The sequence below is a fragment of the Spermophilus citellus genome (genome assembly GCF_964194105.1).
Source record: "Spermophilus citellus genome assembly, chromosome: 2".
Lineage (NCBI taxonomy): Eukaryota > Metazoa > Chordata > Mammalia > Rodentia > Sciuridae > Spermophilus > Spermophilus citellus.
In genome coordinates, this window is record NC_138183.1 from 48012925 (window position 1) to 48037793 (window position 24869).

The 24869-nt window shown below is 37.3% G+C and overlaps 1 protein-coding gene across 7 annotated transcripts in view; it reads left to right on the top strand.

The window, feature by feature from the left end:
* Window positions 1-24869, top strand: part of ELAVL2 (ELAV like RNA binding protein 2) — a gene marked incomplete at both ends in the record, with an annotated part of 122511 nt that overhangs the window by 57961 nt on the left and 39681 nt on the right. The window lies entirely within an intron of this gene.

The window sequence follows — 24869 nt, forward strand, 5'->3', positions numbered from 1 at the left end:
GTTGATTGCAAACATTAAGATTGTATGAAGCATACAGAGGCCTCTTGCATATTTTATGTTGTTAAATTTGAGTGCTAATATATATTCAGTTGCGTTGCATACCTTATAAGCCCAAAATACCAAACTAAATATTTGAAGTCAGTAAAGGGTACTGAGTGTAGTGTTAAGAATGAGACCAGGAGTATGAACTCCTAATTAGTCGTGGGACCTTGGACAAGTCAGCTCTTAGCCTCAGGGTTCTCTTGGTAAAGTGAGGTAGAATGCAGAAAAGGGGTCACACTAGGTTATTTCTCAGGTCAGTTTGGATTTCTTCTGAGAGAATACTTTTGGCTGTTCTGTCATCAAGACCTCAGGGATCATTCTCTCCATGGGAGTTCCTAGATTTAGCACCAGGACTTGATTGGCCTCACAATCTTGTTTCCTTGAGCCAAAGATTAAAGTTCACAGAGGGAATTTATTTATAGAGTCAAACAAAAGCTGATCTTTATAATTCCATACCAAATCATTATATTTTTAACCAATTATATTGCTTTAAAGTTTGAATTGATATTATCAGGAAAGTTCTTTTATATTATTGACTACTGATAATCAGATGGATGAGATTTTTCAGTTTCTTTTCCAAAATGAGACTGAGCAGCATATGTGAAATTTATAAAGAAACAGTTTTTGAAAAGTTGGAAAAGGTGGAGAACAAAAGGCTCTCCTTCATATCTCTGTGAATTTCTTTTTAATTTTGTTCTTAGCAAACAATATTATTTTCATGTGCATTTGCTAAACTCTTTTACATAAATGATAAAATGTGATAAATGGCATGAAGACTGTGATATAAATTATGTGGTTTGTTTTAATAGCCACATATACCGTTAAAAATGCTTAAATGGGGCCTGGGGTTGTGGTTCAGTGGTAAAGCACTCACCTAGTACGTGCGAGGCCCTGGGTTTGATCCATAGCACCACATAAAAATGGCAAATAAATGAAATGCAGGTATTATGTCCAACTACAACTAAAAAATAAATATTTTAAAAAAATGCTTAAATGCATAAAATCACATTTCTTTGTTATGAGACAAGGAATGGTAAATGAAAATATTAAATCTTACATCTTTGTATTAAGCAATTGCTATGGGAAACATTTGATAGATTTTCAAATCTTATCTCTGATCAGACTTGAATTATCTTATTCTTCCACAAACCTTTTACTAGTTATATGACATAATAGAGTAAATTTGACTTCTGCATCTTTACACCCTTGCCTCTCCAGCTTCAGTGTAGTGAACAGTGGTAATAGAAATGCATGAAGGCCAGGTCCGGTGGTGCCCTCCTGTAGTTCCAGTTCAAGGCCAGCCTCAGTGACTTGGTAAGATTCTGTCTCAAAAAAAAATTTAAAAAGGGCTAAAGATGTATAGCTCACATTAAGCACCCCTTGGTTTAAACCCAAATACCAATCAATCAATAGTAAAAATAAAAAAATCTGATATCCCAGCTAGATATTGGAAAAACTGTTATTATTTGTTGTCCATTTGCTGCACCCCTTATCCTCTCCTCTTTACCTTTTCAGTGAGACACGGAGGTAATGGATTTCCCCACTGTGATACAGTTTCTTAAAATACCTGATAACCTAGTTGCAGGATGTTTTTTAAGCTTTAGGAGATAATCATAATTATTCCTCAAAATAAGTATCCCATTGAAAAATCTGAGAAATGCAATAGTTCTCTGTCCATGCTGCAGATAATTAGCATATTAAGTGCACTATAAAGTGCAGTAAATAAAACCCATTCAATTTAGTTACCCAGCCTTATTTTATTACAGAATTCATTTGACAGGGTTGGGTGGTGTCCCCCAACACTAAATTTCCACTGAACATGTTGGCTATAAAAGCTTTTGAAGTTATTGTAGTTATCAGACAGTTTAATCTGAAATTCTTCCCTAACCTGATCACATCAATAAATGCTAGCATATTCATAAAATGAATGAAGTGATAATGAAGTATAAGTTTGAAAACTGAGAAGCTACATCTGAGTACTGCATACCTGTACTTCTGTAACCCTGTTTTTTATTTAGCTTACATCTTATTTGTAGTATGAGTGAAAATGGCTTTCAAAAGGGTCTGACTCATTTAGCTTTAAGCAAAAATTGTCTTAGAATTTTTTCTTTTTAAATTCTGAACTTTTAAATAAATGTTTGTATTGGACAAAATAGTCTGTTAGATGGTACATATAAAAAACTGAGTTCTGAGTGGTTTTATGTTGCGAAGTAGGCATATATTTCTAAGACTTACTATTAACACCTTTAGGAAGATTTCGAAGGAATTTGTGGGAATGTGAACCCTGCCCTATTGAGTTTAGAATTGGCCATATTGTGTAGTTTCTCAGTACATATTTTAGAGACAGGTCAGGATTCTTGGTTTCCTCTCTAATTATTCAACTCCTAGGGAGCAGCTGGGTCAGACTTCTGTTATTTTGATATTATAGCAGCTTGAACGGTAATTATCTGGGTTATATGAAAACTTGAATCACTCATTAGGAAGGTGATTTGAAATTCTTCCTTTGACTTTTCTTAAACCTAATTTAATGATGAATTAGAAAACTATATCCCAGATACAAAAATACCTAGTTAGGAATGTGTGTGCCTGCCTCTTTCCTAAGTTCAAGAAGAGAGCATATAATTGTCAGTGTTAGCAAATTATGTCACTATTTTGATAGAATGAGGATTGGGGTGGTACATTAGGAAATGTCTTCAGAAGCAAATACAATAACCTTCTCTCTAGCCTATATTCTATTTATTGTGCTGTTTGTCAGGCCCTCTCTTTGGGCTGGTGCCCAGCTTTATGCCTCAGCCTGTTTCCTCTCTGTAGGCATTCATCACAAGAAGCCACTGTTGCTTGAACAGCTTAGCTGGTGTTGGTCCATACTTAAGAGTTCTTAAATCACTTTCAAGTTGTTGACACCTGCTGATGCTGCATTCTAGAGGAGTGAAATGAACTTTCTGTTGTAAGGAATGAGTAGAGCCAAAAAGCCCTGTAGGTGACCTTAGCCAACCCTTTTACCTCTTTCCAGCAAACACGTGATGAGAGACCCAGGTTTGTGAAATGACTGGTTCAAGGCTACACAGCTATTACATAGCATAGAGAAGTGTTCAGAATATTGTCTTAGGATTCTCTATTCAGATTTTCTTCTTAGCCTATTGTTGGAGGCATGAACTGATTTTAAAGTTAAGCATAACCATGAAGATATAGTGACACATCCAACAAGAGGAGGGGATTTTGTGGGCCTATTTTTTTTGAAAGGAAGATAGAAGATTCATGAGGGAAAGGATTGAAGGATACATAGAATGAACAAGAACATCCATGCTTTTGTTAGAAACATTATCAGTGGTTTTGAATTAAGATGTTTTAGTGCACTGTCTCCTGAATCCATCAGCACAGCTTTACCTAAGGGAATTAAAAAAAAAAAAAAATTTGGGATGCCTTTGGACCTTGCTCTCAGAGAGTTCCCAGGTGATTTCAAAGCCCATCCATTTTGGGCATTGCTGGTGTCTCTGGAAGTCCCCTTGGGGCAAGTGGGAGAGGTGCTGTCTCTGCAGTGCCTAATTCTGTGGCAGGCATTCAGGTGTTGGTCTGTCCTCAGCATTGGTCTCTGATGAGTTCATTCTTGGGGATCAGGACTAGAGATGTTGAATGTGAAAGTTCTGAGGCTGTGTCTTTACTGACTACCTGCCTTTCCCTGAGTGTGTATGTCTGTGTAGTTAGTGTTTTGGAACTCCGGGATGGATCATTCTCTAATGGTTACTTTTCTTCTAAAAGAAGAGCTAGACAATTATAGAGGCTTTAGATAATGAGCATTGTTTGTTTTATCCTGGTGTGATGCCTCACTTTTACAACATGAATTGTTTGAGGTGGGACTTGTGCCGACCCCATTAGCTTCCATCTAGAAGCTTTCACACAAGAAGGAAAAATAAAATGCAAAGTAGACAAACAGTGTAAACTATAGGGACCCAAGGAGACTCTGTAGCTGTCAACTACCTCTAAACAGGTGGTGCCTTGTAGGTAACCTAGGCCTCTTTTTCTACTATTAAGCGTTGGTATAGTGAAATATTTTTTATATAAGGGTTATTAGTTTTCTGAGAAATTTTTTATACCTTTATTTTATTTTTATGTGGTGCTGAGGATCGAACCCAGGGCCTCGCATGTGCTAGGTGAGCGTTCTACAGCTGAGTCACAACCCCAGCCCTTCGGAGAACTTTAAAGCTAGTTTTGATCTTGTTTATTCTATGGAATACTGATTTTGAAATGTTATTTTAGTGGCATAGGATCCCCCCCTTTTTAAAAAAAAAAAGAAATAAAAGACAGTCTTAGCTCCTTGGGGTTTAAACAGATAAGTGGTATTCTTATTAGTCTAATGGATACCTTCAAATTTAATAGCATTTATTTGCTGTGATGAAGTCAGTCAATCACAGTGAACACAAGCTGTTTTGATGACCATTAATTTGAAAATATGGTTCTGTATGTCAGTTACAATCTTAAGTGAGTCTGTTAGGATAGGTCCAGAGTAAGGAGATCAAGATACCCGAGTTTCACAGACAAGTAGTTGAAAACAGCAGGGTGGTTGGGCGAGTGGGTGGGTGGTAACTTAATAAACACCTTATTCTGCAGTGTTTGCTATTTAATCAGAAAGATGATGGAAAGGCTTGTGTGTTCCCTGGGTTTGTAGGAAACGGATAACTTGGGTGGCCAGGGGTAAATGCTTTGGAGACTCCAGATGTGTTAACTGGAATACAGTATGTTTGAATTTACTTTCAGATTTTATTGGCTAAATTTGTATAAAAAGAAATTTGTACTGAGTTTGTGGAATCCCTGAGGGAAGTTTGAAACTTCTCTAACAAATAAAAGGTACCAGAAAAGCTTTTTGTTTATCAATATATCTTTAGGTCTAATTATCTCCCATTTTATCTTTTTCTTTTCCAAAGGTCATGGTCAGTCATTTAAAAATTCTGTGTTACCACTATAGGAGTTGTTTTACGAAGTTTTGGAAAAATACCTTTTGAATTTATTCTTCAAGGTTGTTTTTCAGCTGAACTTGGTTATTTTTATGGAACAATATTCAGTGTTATTGTTTATCATTTTGATGAATTATAGGATAATGAAACTAGAATTTATAAAATTTAAGAAATCAAATACAGTTTGTTCTTGTCAGAGGAAGACTTCTACTGTTGGATTAATTTGTAGGTCCTCAGATACTAAATGTAACAAAAGATGGATTAATTAGAGAAAAGACACATGACATTTATTAGTATTTCACAGGCTCCAGAGTTCATAGAAATAAGTGAAATATAAATAGGCAGTTAGACTTAGGGGCTTCTATAACATTTTAACAAAGGAAAGGTTTGGGTTTTAAAGGATGATATATTGTGGGTGAGTGACTAGAAAATACATGGAGACAATTACCAAAGGAAGAATTATTTTTACCATGGATTGTTTATGCAGACTTATCTGGGTCTACTCTGTCTCTAATGATAAGAGGAGAAATGACTCTTATCAGTATGAAAAAGGGGACACCTTCATGTGGGTATTTGTTCTTTAGGGCAAAAGGGGGAAAGGCAGAGAATTCTTGCATCTGTTGATTCTCATTTGCCATCAGCTTAAAATAATACTTAAAGCCAAAGTGGAATTTCTTAGGATGGCATATTCTGGGTTTCACCATGAAGTAAGTTAACTCCCAGCTGCTTCCTTGGGTATCCTATGGTGGTAAGACATTTAATGGCTAGTTGCTGGGAAGAGAAAATGTTTATTGTAAGGATACAGAAAAGTTTAAAATAGTGCTATTCCCATTAATGGGTAAATAGTCCGAAGTTTTATTTCCCTAATATAGCCCAGGTGTTCATCTTTGTGTTAAATAGTTAGTTCCTCTGAACAAAAATGCAATATTATATTTACAACTCACAACTATGCAGCTATCCAATAGCTTTTAAAGAGTATTTATTGGAATATAAGCTTGAACTTAGGAAGTAAATGAATTTTAGGAGTTGTAATTTTATGCATTCTTGGTGCTTGTCCCTGGGACTTGTAGAAAGACTGTCTTACTGGGATTTTAGGCACATAATCTTTTTAGTTTAACTTTATTCCTTTGGAAGTTTGTTATAAAACACAAATTTCGTTCATGTATTTCAATTTATACAAAATGAAATTACAGTTCTCTTGCAAGGATTCGAACTCATATTTAGTAAGGTGTGAGTGCACATGTTTGCTTATTCCAGACCTTTGTTTTGAGGGTTGTCTTGTTTACCTCTGCATTAGAAGAATTTATATCCCTTCAAAACAAATTGCATATGCTATTAGTAAATATTCTGATTTTATCACATAAAATGTTCCAGTAGGATTGTGTGCTTGAAGAATAATGGTACAGAATAAAAAGCATTCTCTATTTATGTAGTGGCTGTCATAGTAATGGTTGTAAGTGTGGAAGAGAGAGAAACCAAAATGAGAGATTAAAAAAAAATTCTGATACACCACTTCTGAATTCTTTTATAATCTAGAGAATGCTAAAATCCTGTTTTTTCTCAGGTATGAAATTGCCTTTCCCCCCAATTTCATAATGTAGTACAAAATCAACCCATTTTTCTTTTGATGGTTTTAGTTATTTTTATACTATCCTATTTCTTCCATTTATCTTAGTACTACCCTTTGTTCTTTCTGTCTAAATCCTGAACAGAGCGGAACATTTGTATTTAGTACGTATTGGAAAATTTCCTTTGAATATTCCTTGAACAGAATAGTTGATCATTGAAGCTAAAGCTGTGCTTCAGAATTTGCCAACTTCTTTAGAGCTTGTTTTTAAGTTAATTGACTTTTAGCTAAGTACACTGCTGCTACTGAATTTTGAAAACTGTGGAAACCCTCAGCGTACCTTTCCAACTAAAAAGGTCAACTTTAACAAATATTTCCTGACATTTTACTTGTGTCATTTGATTTGTCAGGTCTATATAGTGGCTTAATGAGCATGTTTTACTCTTGATCTTTTTTCCCCCTTCTTTTTTGGCACCATTGGAGGCCCCTTTTATTGGTGACAGCATCTATAATCAAATATTTTTTGCAGGCAGTAAGCAGCAAACTAGCATTGTAAGCTCTTTCAAGTATTGTGAAAAACACAGTTCTTCAGTTAAAAGTACCTTTTGGGAATCTAACTCCTGAGTAATATCCTATGACATACATCATCTTTATCTTTAGCTAATTGAGGGGTGATCATTCTGTATTCTAAATTAGAATAAAGGTTTCTGCTTTATACTTTATGCCTCCTTCAATGAAAGAAAATTGCAAGATGGTGGTATGTTAAGTGTATTGAGTTCCTTACTATCCTGTGAGGTGGGCGTGATGCAGTTGGTAATAAGATTTGCCTGAATCCTCCCTGTGCTAGGTAGGGTTAAAATAGAAAGTTCATGGACTCCTCTGCAGCTGGAGAGCTGGTCTCTGGAGCACTGGTTTTAGAGACTTTAGCATGAAAAAAGAACATTGTTATGCTTGCATTTAAGTTCAGCCTGGCCATACTTGTGTTGTGGGCTTAATGTGAGCTGTTAGACTCCAAGCTTCAGTTTGTTCCATAGAATAGGGAACACAGAAGGTACTTGATCTTGTTCTATTCTTACCAGTTAATTTTTATAAAGTCACATGACAGTTAGATTTTTTTTTTTCTTGAGTAAAGCAGTTTTTGGAAAGACATCTTCAGCTAGATCTATCATCCTAGAATTCTTAGTTCTTCATGATGTGGGAAGAATGCAGAGTTAATTTTCTGTCCTCAGCTCTCTAGGTGATTTAGCCTCTATACTTGGTTTTCTAGGGTGGGACAAAACAGGAATAGGAGTAAAAGACAAGACGTGGGAACCCAGAAAAATGACAGATGATTCACCACCAGCCTTTCTGAACAAGAGCACAAAAGTGTGGAGCTATTGCTCTGTGTGGTATTGTGTGCATGTTACTCAGAATGAATTTGCTTGACTTAAAACATGAAGGTACTATCAGCCAACCTTCCCCAATGGGCTGTTAACTGGCCTGGAAGTTGAACAGGTTGTTAAATTTAGCCATAAAATATTGGTTAGACAAACTGTGGCTAAGTTTTACTTTTATTGACATTTTCTTCCTTAATATGTATATCCCTTCAAAATAAATTGCATATGCTATTAGTAAATATTCTGATTTCATCACATAAAATGTTCTAATAGGACTGTGTGCTTGAGTACCCAGTTCAGAAGCCCAGTATTCCTGCAGTGTTAGCAGATTAGAGGACATAGCAATAGCAATTTTTTTCCCTATCTTTGTTTTCTTCTCCGTTGAAATATTCATCAAAAACATGGAAAGCATTGCTTCATTCAGTCATCACAGATTTTACAGATTTCATTTTGTGTGGGGTGGAGGGGCGATTTTCATGAGGGCATGGTTAACTTAGCAGATGCAATTTTACATCTTGTTTTCCCTTTTTGTTAAACCCTTATGCATATTGTGAATTAGAGTTTATTTTTAGCTGTTAATGAGTTCTTTTCTCATCATTGTACTTTTTTGTTGGAACTGTTTTCTACATAATGCTTGGATTTTGAAGGGAGATTGTATATAGCTTACAAGTCCTGTATCCACCCCCTTCCTCCAGCTCATCTGAAATCTGCATTTCTTGGTGTGGGAAGAGGGACTTGATTGTTTATTACCTTATAGAGGAGATGAGGTGATGCCCTCTATTCTTTATAATCTATTTGACCTTGAACTTTTATCTTGAGAAAGATTCACCTTAAAGTTTCAGGGAGGGAACCAATGAATGTGAATAGGTAAGCTACAATTGTTGCATTTTTTTCCCCAAGATCACAGGAATAGCTGCTGTATTTTTTCACATTATGGTGATTTGAATCTAGTCTTGATGGCTTTCTAGGTAGTGTATTCTGACTCCTCCTTCCTGGTCCTAGAATTAGTCTGCTGGAACCGTGTTTTATACCATCAAAATGAATTGTAGTTTGCTCTTAGTTTACTTTAAAAGGTGCCTAAAGGGCTGATTATGATGTGTGAAGCCAGTTGACTTCTCTTGTACATAAAATAAAGTAGGTATCCTAAATGATATCTCAAGTCTTACTTTAAAGTTATGTGACTCTTGTTTTGTGAACCTGAGTATTGAGTTAGCTCTCCTTACACACAGTGCCAAGTGATTCTGCCATGGAGGGTAGAGCCAGCAATTATCTTCTCAAACAAAATGATTTGGGATTTAACATCTTAATCTCAAGACCATAAACTAGGTCTGTTCTTAAATCTTTACAGTCTTAGTATTTCTAGGCCTTTATTTCAGGAGCAATTCCATTCATGTTACAATAAGATTAAAATACAGAATTGGCAATATTGATTTATTAGTACAGTTTATATCAACAGATTTTGTTTAAGTGCTGAAAGTTGGACACCTTGGCAAAACATGAAAGTGCTCAATGTATTACACCCTCATTTCCACATTGGAGATTCTTCTAAGATGAACCTGTTATATTATTTAAAATCAGATGTGGAATTTTCTGGGCTTAGCTTTTGTGTAGTTGAGACTCTAGTTCACTGAGTGCTACAGAAAATAGTGTATTTGTATACATCCATCAACATTGGGAGGGTGTCTAAGAATCTACAGCTTTCGTCTCTCCCCTCTTAGTGAGGGCTGAGATACTGCAGTGGACTTAAGTTAGCTCAAGGTGTACAGCTTCTAAGTGGTTTTGGGTAGGTAATGATAAGCACCAATGAGAAAGGAGTGGGCTTAGCTGCTCTTCAGGCTATGATGAAAGCAGGTCTCAAGCCACGTTCTTCCACAGATACTGATATTAACAGGTAGCCCCAAAGTGATTCATCAACTATTCTGTGAGCTTGATAAAGTCCCAGTTGCTGTCTTTGTGTGTCTCATATTCATATTCTCATTCATTCTCTCCCTCCCTCCCTCCCTCCCTCCCTCCCTCTCTCTCTCTCTCTCCCTCTCTCTCTCTCTCTCTCTCTCTCTCTCTCCTGCATTGGAGAACCTTAAATGAAATTTACACTTGAGTTTGATAATATCCCAAAGATGAAATCCTGTATTCTTAGTTTGCATTATACAAATAAGAAATCCCTTTAAACAAAGTCCAGAACCTGCTTCCTTTTAACACTTACAGATTCTATCCACAAGATGGACCATCTTGGATTAAGCCATTTTTGGGTTCTTGTGCCCCATTTACAGACGGGTGGGTGGTGTATCTAATTTAGCCCCTCTACGTATCTTGAGTACTTTTAATTTTACCAGTAAGAGCCCAGTTCTAACACTAATTACACTAATTAACAAAAACTGGATTATAGAACAAAACTCATTTTGACACTCATTATTCAGATTAGTAGAGGATTGGTTGTTGATTTAAATGTGGAGAGTATATAGGTTTATACTTTTGGATATTAGATAGGTTTACACTTTGTTTTATGCTAGTTAAACTACTTCTGGACTATGTTAATAACAGAACTTTACATGGACACCCCTAGAATTAAGGTTTACACAACTTGTGCCTACATAACATCACACTGATCTATAACACATTTTAAACTTTATTGTAATAAAATATACATTCCATAAATGTGTTATTTTAACCATTTTAAACATACAGTTCAGTGGAATGAAGAACATTTATGGTGTTTTGCAACCATCACCATTATCTGTTTCCAGAAACTGCATCATTCCAAACGGACATCTCTGTACCCACTAAATAATAACATCCCACCTCTCTACCTTATCCACCTTTTTGCTTTCTAGTTCTATAAATTTGCCTATTTTAGGTACCTCACATAAGTGAATTCTTATGCTATTGGTCATGCTAGAGTATTTACAGGTAAATTATAGTGATTGTTTTAGGTAGATGATAATTTTTTGCCTGGGGCTATAGAATCTTCTGTGTATTTTATTTCCCTTTCTCTCTATTTGGCTTAAGGAACCAACTCCTACCCCTGAAATAAATAGCTTCTTTGTATTCAAACTTACATCTTGCAACTTTTCCAATAGAAGAAACACCTAATTAAAATTCTGAATTTGTACAGTATATGATCAGTTTGTTGATTACTTGCAGGGTCTCCATCTTCCCCTTTTGCAGTTCTTCAGCTGGGCTTAGACTTGTCTTAATCAAGTGGAATTTGCCTCTAATCTCTCACTCACCATCTATGGAAGGCCACCTGGAGGAAGAGACGGTGACGTGCACATGGCAATTCAGAAAGAAGAACTTAAGTGTTGCTCCGCATCAGTCTCTACGTGTTTTCTGCTTCATATTTTCCCCAGAGAGTTAGAGCATTTCAGGAATGAACCTCGTGTGGGATTTGGGGACACAGGACACAGTAGCCGCATCCCCACACTCCCTTCTCTTTACCCTCATGATCCTTTTTTTGCTGAAAACCTGATGAAAATCTTGGCAGAAGGCCATTTCTCAGTTGGAGGAGACAAAGGAAAGTAGGGACTCCCTTCTGTGGTTTAGTTTTTCTATTTTCTGTCCTTTCCCTCATACTCATTCCACTCATTCTTCATCAAGCAACAAACAAAAAAAATCTCCCACCAAAATATCAACCAACCAAACACTCGGGGTGGAGCCGTTCTTTTTTTTCCGATGACAAGAGCAATTTGTAATTTAAGAGTTAAGGGTCTTCTGAAGCATGTTTGGGAGGCGATGTTAAAGTACATTTAGTTTAGAGGTAGGTGGTCTGTGGCCTGTGTCTGCCTTTGCATCATTTATGTTTGTGTTACTGAGCTGAGTAGTCTTTTTAATCATAGGTCTCTTGTCCTGGCCTTCTGCCTTCTCTGTTAGCATCAGCCAAATGCTTGCTGCCTGCAGGAGCATCATTCCACTCTTAGTGACTGTATTTATTTTCAAATGTTGATGATTGACGACTGAAAAGCAGTTGCACGTGTTGGGACTTAACAGAAAGACTTCCTTTTTGTGGGAATTTAATAAAAAAGGATAATGCTCCTTATGGTTAAGATTTCTTAATTTTTTTTGTTTGTGCTGAGATTGAACCCAGGACCTTTCTTGGAAAGTATGTACTCTTCAATTGAGCTATGACCCTAGCCCCATGGTTTAGTCCTTAATTCAATTTCATGTAAACTTCTCTTCCACTGCCTGCTTAGTACCTGTATTCATAGCGAGTTTCTAGAGGCCTCTTCCTGGGGTCTACTACCTCTGAAACCGTAAGGTGTTGGGAAGATGGGTGAAGATGACTTCAGCTTGGCTGTTTGGCAGCCTGGGTCTAAGGTTTTTAGGTGTCTGGAGAACATCAGCCAGTGTTGTGTTCCTGATTCAAATGGTAGCCATTGAAGAGAGCCTGAGTCATGAAATGTTCTGGTAACGTCACTTTTTGTGATGGTTCCTGCTGGTTAGGGTGAGCCAGAAATGGAACGAATTGGACATTTTGTGGAGCAGGTGTGCAGAATGTTCTAAACTGGTATTTGCCTTGTGTTGGAGCTATGGTATAGAAGCAGTATAGACTGCTTTATGAGTTGGTCATTAATATTCAGTATAATCCTTTATTCAAACAAAATGGGAGGTGTTTTTCTTTGTGGTTTGTATGGAAAGATTTGAAGGTCTTCCATGGATTCAAGAGAAAATTGTCTCATCCTTTCATTTTATTAGGCCCTTTCCATATATGAATTGTCTCTTCTAGTATACAGCTGGTGAGAAGATAATGCCAGAAGCCAATGGGCAGTTCCTTCCATCCCTGCTGTAGTATAGTCAAGGAGCCAGCAGAGGACTGAAAAAGTCAATTGGGCATTTTCTGCCAGGACCTGGGCACTTAAGGAAGTGACTGAAGGGTAAGGGGTGACGGAGACCTAATCTGTCTTTGAAAGTAGTGGTTTTACTTCCTGCCTCTTAATTCTGAGGAGCCTGGCTTAAAGCCCGTCCTTCTGAAAATCTTCTGCGTCTCTTAAAACAAATTCTTTTTTGCTAGTTTGCTAGAGTCGATTTGCATTACTTATAATTTAGACTCCAGTGAAATAATTTTTGTGTGATTTTATATTTCTTTCTGTGTCAGCTTACTGAACACACCCAGAAGGACAGCTTCTTATTTGTTGTTGTTGATCCTACTTTTATGTGTAAGAAAGTTTTGCAATTGCTTAGAAGTCCCTGTTTTGCACTCACCATTGCTGTGGTGAAGGAGTTTGTCTCAATAGTTGTGTATGTATGTGTATTTTACAAAGTTACTTGTCGGTGACTTTATATAGTTGGCTCAGATCTGCTTAGCATTGTCAGTGTTGGAGGAAACCAAAATTCTGATATAACTATGCAAAACTAGAAGACAATGACAATACTGATAGCCCCTCTCAAGAAACCTCTGCAACTTCTCTCCCATTTGATTGCTTCTTGTTCCTCGGTTTCAGAACAACCTGAGGGAGGGTTGAGAGGACCAGCAATGGTGGCTTTTCTCAGACATACCAGATCTTTCTGGGTGATTCACTTTTAGCTTTTAGTTTTCAGAGGAAATACTTGGTGGAGTCCATTGCTTACTGCAGCTGATATGAGCCACGTGTCTGGAAAAACAATCTTGCCTATGAATGACCTTCATTATTTATTTCTTCTGCCGACTTGGTCATCATTTAATTAAAGCCCTTTGGTGCTCAAAGTCCTCACTTCTCATTCAAGAGATTTTAAGTCTGATTTTACTTCTATTTTTGCATGTTTATTTCTAACAAGTAGTTGATGCAGAATCATAAGTGAAATTGTTTAAAAATCGGTGAGTTTTCTGTTCTTGAAGCCTTAAAGATATTTGTATATGCTTCAAGGAGTAGAATGGGATGTCTTTTGAGAGGCTATAAGTGAAAACATGGTGGAGGTTGGGACAGGGGAAAGATCTGGCCAAGATGTCGCCAGGTTTCAGAAGATGATACAGAAAGTCTTTGCAGGAAAACCTTCATTAGGCAATAGACTGTGCATTCAAACAAACTTCCCTTGGGAATTGTAAAAATGTATCTTAGTTCCTGGACATTTAATTTGTAGTTTTCGATAAATTTGCTTTATTTTACTCTTTTCCTTGTAGACAGAATGCAAACAAAGGGATAAGTTAAAGAATAGTAAGATCAAGGGTGTTGGAATAGCATTCAAGACTGGAAAGTGATTATGTCTTAGTTGTAAAATTTAAAATCTGACTAGAGACAGTCATTTGACGATCAAATTTTATAAGTATAATCTTTAGATATTTGTTTCTGAATATTCAGTCTAAAGTCTCAGTTGTTAAGAGAAGAAATTTAGTTAATTTCTATCTTGCCAGTGGAAGAAGTAACATTAAGATAGTTAAGTAGCATGGACTAATTAATTGAATCTAATATGTGGAGTATTTTTTCGGTGGGGGGTAACTTGTGATTGAACTATGGGGCACTGGACTCCTGAGCCACATCCCCAGCCCTATTTTGTTTTAGGTTCTCACCAAATTGCCTAGCGCCTCATTGTTCCCGAGGCTGGCTTTGAACTTGCCATCCTCCTGCCTCAGCCTTCCGAGCTGCAGGGATTACAGGCCTACACCACTGTGCCTGGCCTGAATCTAATATGTGTTTAAAATTTTTAATATTCTAGAGATTTAAAAAAAATTTATACCTCTACCTTCCTCAAAAGAATATTGAGAGGCAGGCAGTCTTTATCTGATTCTGAAGTAATTTCAGGGTGTTTGAAGATTTTTATACATTTGTATATCACAACTGTAGGTGTAAGAGACAGCCTTTTAAACATGGTCAAAGTTCTACTCCCCTTAACGTTAGTATTGGGTATAATTTGGTGAGCAGGAAGGTAGGATAAAGAACCCCAATAAGGTACATGGGATTTCTGTATTAAGATTAATTTTGAAGTATATATATTTTTTCTTGCTAAACAAAATCTTGCTTGAGAAAAATAAGTTTAGTAATCTGGATATAAAGGAACACCTTAAAGTTAGGGTTGGTTAGGGAAACCTAGAAGAACTTCACAGGTTGTATTGTATTTGGGAATATAGCTTGACTAGTTAAGTGGTCAGGCAGCATATATAAGATATTTCAAGTTTTTCCTCAAATAAAAGAGATGAATTTACAATATATAATAGTTATTTGGGTCTCGGTTCCTTTATAAATAGTAGGGAAGAAGTTGTAAGCAACAAAATAGGAAAACTCCTTGACACTAAAGGCTATTGAGAATAGGAATGAGCTGAAAGATCAGTCTTTAGTGAAAACTTCATTTCTTTGAGTGTGTTCTAATTGAATAGCTCACATTATGAATAGCATTCTACAATGTAGAAAGCTCTTTAACAAAACTAACACATGGGTCTGAATTTATTGTGAAGCTTACTTGATAAGGTGATATCATCCATCTTACCCTTTAGCCTTCATTTTTTTTTTTTTTCCACAAATGAGTTGCCATTTAACAGATGTAGGTCTTGAGGTCATAAAGCTATTTAGCAGGAAGCCTTTAAATGCCTCCCTTTTTTTTTAGGGGGTATTTTGTGATGACAAGATAGGTTGTTTTAATCCACTTGTCTTTGCCATGATCCTAAAATAATATCATTATAACATGACCCATTAAATGCTGAAAAATTACATATAGAAGGTACATCCTACATCACATGGTCCTTAATATTGTTTAATGTGGTGCCATCAAAACATAGCACTTCCCCCAGAGAAGAAATAAATCAAGTATGTTCAGTAGCAGTAGATGAAAGAAAGCATTTTATTTCACATTTTTAGATGTTAAATTAAGGTGTTCATAAGTAAGACTTTTTTTAAACACCTCTGACCTTTTTTCTCTACCTTTTTGTAGATTTGTAGGTGTCCTTGAGAGGATAAAATGGTAGTAAACTATAAAGTTATTCTGTTTTGTGGGAAAGGTGTATCCTAAATTGGCCTAATAGTTCCATAGACCAAGTTGCTGGGTATGAGGTTTAAATATTTCATTGTTAATATGCTTTTTAATCATGGTTAAAAAAAAAAAACAAGCTTCTGTGCCTCTCGGGTTCAGTATGATGGTGTATTTACTATGATACTGATGTAGCTGCTATCACGTCATTTCTGTGTCTTAGTGGCTTATTGTCTAGGCAGAACCTTTTCTGAGCATTTTGTTTCTTCATCCAAGGGCCAATGTGAATTTAAATTTGGGGGATTACAATAGGTAATCTTTCCAACTTCTAAATGAGGAGATTTGGGAAGAACCGCATAAGTGTGATACAAATGTGACAGTCGTAGGAGCTGCACCATTTTGTGTTTCTCTTTAGAAGCCATCTGTTAATTGGTGGGCAGATTGCCCTGTGGTTTCAGAGTGGTTTGCTGTAACATAAGCTGTCCCTTAGCAAAAGCAAAATGGGTATTTATTTCCCTCAAAGTACCTCATTGACTTAATTTGTGGCTGTGGTTCCTATCCGACCCACAGCCTTGACAACTTCTGTCAAGTACTACTCCCCTTCCTCTGTCTATCATGTTCCATTGGGGTTCTTTCCCCTCTACTGCTTCAGGGCAGCTTTCCTGTGGTCCTTGAAGCTATGTGTGCAGTATCTAAATAGGTTTCCGTTTGCTCAGCAGTTATATCCCAACCTGTCCAAACACAATTGGGCCGTTTGGGTATTTCTCCTAGGCATAAAAAAATCATGCTTTTGTGAGACTATTTTAAATTTATGGGGAGGGGAAAAAAATGTTTCTCCTGCCCTCTTGAAAATGTAACTGCCTTTCTTCATTAAATATAAACTAAGCAAAATGTTCTACACAAAGAGAAAGAAAATCACATGTTATTTATACCTAAATCTTTGTGTCGAATGGGGACAGTGAACGTCCTTTGGAAATTTACTTCCTTTATCTTTCTAAAAATATCACTAATTTAATTCTGCTTTCTTTGACATGAAAGGAACTAAAGTGGACACTTGTCCCCAGGTGGAAGCCTTGTATATATCACTTTGTAGCAGTCACTTTAAGGTGAAATGTTTTCACTTTATTGAAACCTTCCTGATATTGTGATGCTCTCCACTGTTCCCTTCCTAGTGACCCAACCACCTTCCCTCCCTCACTCTTTTTTAACTTGATGTCACCATATGATACATGATGGGGTCATTTAGTAGTTATGTATAATATTATAACTCATACACAAAATGTCAAATAAGGTTTATTGCTTATGGTAGTTTTTGCCTATTTATGATATTATTAGCACTTTCTCTCCACTTATAATAGCAGTTTAACTGGAGGAAGAAAGCATTCAAGTCCACACATTTTTGCAGATATACAAAGGAGGCCTCAGAAAGTCATAAGCCTTCACTTTCGGCAGTTACCTTAGGCTTTGATTTTTGAAGGTCGGAGTCATTCTTAACTGTTAAACATGTAATGAATGAATACATGTAAGTATAGGGGGTTGGTGCACTGTATTAATCTTTGGGTATTAACCTGTAGTTTAAAAGGGTCCTTGCTCTTGTTACTTTTAAACAGGTAAAAAGCTGTCATGCCAAGGAAATGCAGACCCTCCAGGGTCTGCCTGCCTTACCTTTCCTTTCTGGCCCTTTCTGTGGAAGGTCAATTGAAGGTAAAACATATGTGGTCCAGAAGTTCAGTCTGAGGAAATGTGGACTTGTATCTTTTGAGCCTTTTATGTTCCTTATGAGCCAAGAGTACATTTGACAGAGACTTGGAGAAATGCAGCAAGAGGTGTGCCTTGGAATGGGAAGATCTGGGTTGGGTTATCTGGATAGAAGTTAGCCATTGAGGATTGGGGTAGTTTGCAGGGACTTGATGTAGGCTTTTCATCCTCTGACTTCTGTTGTTTTAATTACCATTGGTCCTAGATCAGCACTTGGGATTTTCTTGCTCTCTCCCTAGTTATGTCTGGGGCCTGTCTATCTGTTCAGTTTGCCTTACTGCTTGGTGCAACCTGTAGTTTGGCCACTATACAGAGTCATGTGGTGCAGCTCGGCTCTTAGGGTGGAGTCAGTTCAAGTATCTCTACACAGACCATGAGCTGTGCAGGGTGCCTTGGGCCTGAGTGTTGCCAAGCTTCTCCACAAATGCCACCTTCTTTATATTCCTATTCCCTTAGTTTCTCTGTCAGGAAAAGCCTGAATTCCATTTCTGTCTTGACACATTTCAGAGTTAATTTTTCAAGTTCATCCTTGGTTATGCCTGAAACCCCCGTGGTTAATCTGACTTGTTCCTAGTTCATTAGATGCCTGCACACCCCTTGTTTACATTTCTGAGCATCTTAGAGGGCAGGGACCATGTGATATTAATCCCACCTTCTTTTCTACAGCTAGGAAACCATACTATGCGTATGAAAGCATTTTACTGCAATCTGCTGAGGAGAGAAGTGTCTTGTGTGGGAGACAGTTTTGGCAGTAGTGGAACATGTTTGGCTTTAGCCATAAAAATTACTTTCTGAGTTTCTGGAAAAGGAGTATGTAAATCAAGACCCATTTTAAATGAATCTTGTTATAATGTAGTTATTTACCATGTATCTGTTTTGTAATGATGAATATGTTTTGAGGGCTTAAATGGTCGTCTCTCCTACAGGAAAATATTCCTTTCAAAAGGTATTTTTCTTTCATATGTGGTCTCTTCGTGGATTAAGAAGGAACTGTGAAGTTTCAGTTAATTGATTATATGACAGTGAACAAGAAATAAAATGCAGGTTTATTTGAAGATTATAAGTATTCTGATTGGAAAATTGTGATCTTTAGATGCACAGGACTCTGCCTCAAACTAATTCCCAAGCTTGCTCAAAGGCAATGCAATGTACACTGGGAAGACCAAGTTTGGAAAGTTCAGATCTGGCTTTGAAACCTCTCTGCCATTTACTAGCTAGCTTTGTGTCTTTGAGCAAGTTAATTAGTGTCTCTGAACTTCTAGATTTATATCTGTAAAGTAGGTACATTTATATTTACTCAGCTCTGCTAGAATGAAATATGAGTATATGTATTATAAGGATCACGATTTGCTTGATAGAAGTGTTAAGTAACAGTATTTTGTTTTCAGGCAGCTAGAGAAGTGCGTATGGGACATTGGGAATGCACTTTTCCTCACAAACTTACTGACCTTTTCCTTACTGGAAAATTTGGGCTGTTGAACCTTCAACTTTTGGATGAGAAATATTTGGGGTAAAAGTAACAACAACAACATATATTTAAGAAGAAAATTGATCTCTAACAAAAATTCTTTATCATATGGACCTGGTGGGTTTTATGTAATCTAATGTTTCCCATTCTTCTGGACAAGAGAGGGACCTCTGTATAGGGGTTTATGAGACTCTGGTATAATTTTACAAAAGGGCACCGAACTAATTATAGTGCTTAGGATCTTTAAATTTTTTTTCTTGGAATATCTTCATTAAAAAAACAAAAACAAAAAAGATGTCTTACAGAGAGAAAGAAACACACGGAGCCTGTGCTGCTGCTTAATGGACTGCTCGCTGGTCCCTTTGAATGTGTGCACATGCCCATATGAAGATTAACACCAGCTGGTAGTGCAAGTAACAGCAGATGCCCTTTTTACTACCACATTTGTTAACTGGTTTCCCTCTTTACACAGTACTATTTTGAGGAATACAGATCCTTTGCCCTCATCCCAAATGATATTTACTTGAACAACTCCATTGCCTTTCAAGTAAGCACAGGATAAAGCAGATAACTTAAGTTGTGGTGGTGGTGGGGTCTGGATCAACATTATTATCATTCATTATGATCAACAAACAAGTGAGAACATTGTAGTGGGCCCAGACCTTTAACTGAAAGTAGTTTGTGCATCAGCCTGGAATTGTTGGTGTCCTAACTTTCTTTGAACTGTAGGGTTTTTCTGGCTACCTGCCAGCTTTTTGGCTTTGCTCGCACCATGGTGGCAGCAGGGTCTGAAGGTAGAACTGCTGATTTTTCTTTTTGAACAACCACTTAATAAGTAAAAAGACCTGGCTTTGGTTTTGGTGCTGGGATGCTCCGCCACTTCACACCCTTTCAAGCTAGAGAATCTGCTCCAAGTCAAGAGTCTGATCCCAAGACATATGTACCAAAAGGAGTTGGTTTATTTTCTCACTTCCTGCAAAGATAATTTTTCGTAATCTTCCTGCTTGGATGTAAGACATCTTAGTACCCAGTGCAATACTTGATGAGAATTTAGAGAATTTAATATGCTGTTTCTGTTCTCAATAGCCTAAGACTGAATTTTTTGTGGGGGAGTTCTTAATGTTGTCTGGAAACGTGATATATTAAGAACCCACAGTTTTGCCAACTTAAGCAAGGTCACACTGCATTGCCAGCAAATTCATAATTACTGGGACTGGAACTATAGGAAATAGAACTTTACCAGTTGCATAATCAGGGGACAGACATGGCCATTAAAATGAACTTGAGGGGAAAGTGCCGTGGTGCTGAGGACATAACTGCTCCCTCTAGAACTAGGGTGCTTAGGTAATTTACCAAATGACCACTATTTACGACTCTTATTTCAGCAGAAAAGTTAAAATTTAAACTCTTCCATGTATCTGACATTCTGAATACCGTTTGAAAATATTAGGTCCTGCAGTCTGAGGCCAGCTTTGTTAGCATAGGGGTAGAAGATGAGTCTTTGAGTGAGCCATCTGTTTTCTGTATTATGTGAGTCTCTAGGTTGAATTCTGTATCCTTGTGATAATCCCCACTAATGTCCTTTGGGAAGCTGGTAAAAATGCTCCCAGCATTCAGAGAGGCTGGTGTGCACTGTAGTAATAGGAGCTTGCCAGTCTTCTACCTCACCATTTGATCTTACTTATTAGAGGGCAGCAAGGAGGAAGTGTTTAATGTGACCTGAGCTGGTTGAGTGTTTAAATGGAAGGACCCAGGGCATTGGGCATACTGCACTGGAGGAGACTCCAGCTAAGTCAGGAATTAAAATTTGGAGAGAAACGTGACTACAGAGGATTGCATCCCTCTGTTCTTGTAAAGATTCTCTCAAACCTTTCCCCTGTTGTGTGGTATGCACATGTTTTGCTGTATATCAGATCCGAACTATTAAGAAAGCTCCTTGGTAAAGTCTGGAGCACACTGCTCTGATGCCAGAGTTACAGTGCACAGCCTGTGTGAACAGACATACATAATGGGTGCCCAGGAACAGAAAGTCCATCTGAAAAATGACAGCATATTTGTAACTTTATTGTGTGTTTGGGGGAGGAGGAAAGAAGGATGTTACAATGAGAGAATTAGATCTTTGTTAAAAACATAAACATTTTTTCTTCAGAAATCAAGAATTTACCCGAAGCAAGTTATTTGCCCCTTTTTTGTTGTTAAGGTGTGCAGCTTTATATGGGGGTTGTGTTTGGAGACAGCAGATCTTTTCATTTTTTTCCCCCCAAGTATTATTGGACCTCAGGTTGCAAGAGTCTTGCTTGACACACAGGACCATAGGTGACCTGTTTCTGATAACTGTGGAATTTAAAAAAAGATTCATGCTGCTTTTATTCTTTTATTTCATAAAACATTACTACTGCTCTAAATGAAATAATAGATACACATCAATCAGTGTAGTCACCTTTTATTGTTGATTCAACTACCAGGTTTTTACAGAATTCACTCTGCATTTTATTTGACTTGTGCATGAATAGTCTCGGCAGACTTAATTATATTAGTGAAAAAGCACTTTCAACAAAATTATATGCTGACATCCCATAATTCATACTTACAGATTTGTGAAACAGATTTATGTAAATCTATCAAATTACTCTAGATGACATTATTTTTCAAAATTGAGATTTCATTTTAACAGTATTTATAGAAAAATTTTATATGAAAAATTTTACACGAACTATTTAAAAAAATATATCACTCTCTTAAGAAGACAGAATACTGTAACATTTTACAATCTTGTCTCTCTCCACCTGTACTCTAATCTACCTATGTAGGGACACAGGGAACATATTTATAGGGGCAACTCTCTCCTAAACCATAAGCTCCTGGAAGGCAGGTGCTGCTGTTTCTTCCATTTGTTCATCCTCCTTTCATTTATTCAGTCACTGAACATTGACTTAATAAAATACATGCTAGGGCTGCCTTTGTCAGGAACTGGGCTCAGCCTGTCCTTGTTCAGCAGTCCAGTGGGATGAGCGACATCCAGATGAAGTTGCTACACATACATAGTAAAAGTTGCAATCAGGGGCTGTGAGAGTACTAGGGAGGAGTATTAAAGAGTGTACATTTGAATAGGACAGGTTATGGCAGGAAAGGGTCTCAGAAAAAGTCTCACAGGACATGTGACAGTTGGCCAGCTCTGGATATCTGTTCCAGGCACTGGGAACTGACTGTGTACTTTAGGGTGCAGGTTTAGTGGAAGCTGAGCTAAGATTGAAAGTAAGCAAGAAGCCTGCAATGACTGGAGGCCAGAGCAAGGTCAGAGTTGTGTTTTAGGAAGGTCACCCAGAAATTATATAGTGGAGGATGGCTGGTTTTAGAGTAGTACTAGGAGCTTAGGGAAGGGGTGATTGATTGCTTGGGATAGTGAACAGAAATCCAGTCAGAATAATAGATGAGAAGGGATGTTAATGGCAGAGGAGAAGCACCTTCTGCTGGTTGAACTGGCGGAACGTTGATAGCTGCATGGTAGAACTTTGAAGGATGTCTGCTTGCATACCTTGGTAGTTAGTCTGTGGGCTGCTTCCTTCAAATCTCTGATCATGGTATTTTAATAGCAACCCTGCCCCTCCTTCTACTCCCCACTTGCATCTCTCATTTCTTATTTCCCCTTATTCTTTAACTTTCACTGTTGCTCTGTAGAATTTGTTCATTTGCCTCCTTGTCTCACATTGCAAACTTTTATGAAGAGGAACTTCTTGAGTCCTCAGGGTCTAGCAAAGAGTAGGCCTCCCATAATCCTTGAATAGATGGATGCTTAATGCAGGTGAGAAATATGTAGGGTAACTTTTTACCACAATTTCATGTTCAGAAGCACCTCATTTAATATTGGTTGAATAAAGTTAATGTGCCAGGTTTATAATCAAGAATTATGACAATCTATTGCCTTTAGCTTTAGACCAGAGGGGGTAATTTGATATTCTGAACATTGGTAGTAATTTTAAATAGAAAAGACTAAATAAAGTGACCTTTCAATGAAACAGGTCCAGAAGATTGTGTGTTTTTAATTAAAATATGCAATTAAATTTTTAATTAAAGTGTGCTATTAAAAGCAATGTAGGTGGCAAGGGAATGGCCGAATCTTTGAATTACGCACAGTTTGGGATAAATTGGCATTTGCTGTGTTTCCCACAGTAGCACTGTGTCACTAAACAGATTCCCTTCTTATTTTGCTTTCGTGCTCTGACCCTGTGTAGCTCATGATGGTCCTCAGTCCCTTTCAGAAGCCTGAGGGGTGTTGAGGGACTGTGTTCACTTGACTGTGATTCTAAGCAACGTGTTCATTATAACAGTTCTCCGTGCCAGGGGCATTTTAAAAAAATTGTTTCCCCCTATCTTTTGTGAAAAAGGGAATCTTTTCCTGTGACATGCATTTGAGAGCCTGTCAAAAGTCAGAGGTCGTATTACTGTTCAAGTAGCTTCCTCCATGGCAGAGTTCTAGAAGTGTAAAGGTCTAGGCCTTGGGTTAGTGGCTGCAGAATCCTTGAGATCAGGCGAGCACAGGTGGTTTGTGAGGCTAGCCTGGGACAAGTGGTGTTGACCATGTTCTTGATGTTCAGTTGCTAGGGAGATTTTTTTTTTCCTTCTAAAGATAAGATTTATTTGTCTTAAAGCTCTTTTTTGGAAGAGCCATAGCTTTGTCATTTTAGTCAGAATTTTCTTTTAAGTCATGTTGGTTTCCATGATGGTTATATTTGGAATTTAAATGTAGAATTTTATAAAATTTTTAAAGAAGTGTTTCTTGGTTTTAGGATTATCAATATGCACATTCTAAATTCAGAGTGAGTTGAAAAATAGATTTGGATGATACGGATCAATGGCACTTGGTTTCCAAGCTTTCCCTGGTGGCTCATGATGATGGGTAACTGATGAACAGGAGAGTGGGAAAGAGGATTCTGGTTAAGTGTTTTTTCCTTGGTGTTTCATTTTGATACTACTATTAGTTTTTTAAAGATCTGCATTCATTTATAACCAGAAATGTTTTACAAATAAGATATGATTTATTGCTTGGTGTGATGGTGCATGCCTATAATCCCAGCTGCTTGGGAGGTTGGGGTAGGAGGATTGAGAGTTCAAAGCCAGCGTCAGCAACTTAGTGAGGCCCTAAGCAACTCAGTGAGAATCATGTCTCTAAATAACACACACACACACACACACAAAAGGGCTAGGGATGTGACTTAGTGGTTAAGTGCCTCTGAATTCAGTCCCTGGTACCCTGCATGACACCCAACCCCGCAATATATTTTTGGGGTATGTGTGTTTGTGTGTGTCAAAAGAATGAAAAGTGGGCTTGGAAATCCATATATAGTGAAACTGGTATTTGCACAAAAATACACAGAAAACTTGAGGTTCTGGACAACCAGTACTTTTTTTTTTTTTTTGTAAGAAGATGCTTGGTGGCATTACAGGCATGTTGAAAGTACTTTAGATTCAGGGGAGAACACAGCATTTGATAGTCCTGGGTTACAAGGCCTGACATCACAACTTTATGCTTTTCCTTTTTGAATCATAGAAACAAATTGACCTTGCCAAGCTTGAGGTATAATTTTTACCTTGTTCTGAATATCAAACATGATTAATGTGAGACTACAACTAAACAGCAAATTATATGTAGCTGAAAGGTGAGAATGGGGAGAGTACTGTCTGTGATGATTTTGTATATTTTAGGCATCTAATAAATATTTGCTGACTTGGCTGACTTAAAACGAAAATCTATAAAGTTCAAAACTTCCTTGCATTTATATGCCAACATTTTAATTTAATATGCCAACAGTGGACTTAGAGTGCAGCCTTTTAGCAGT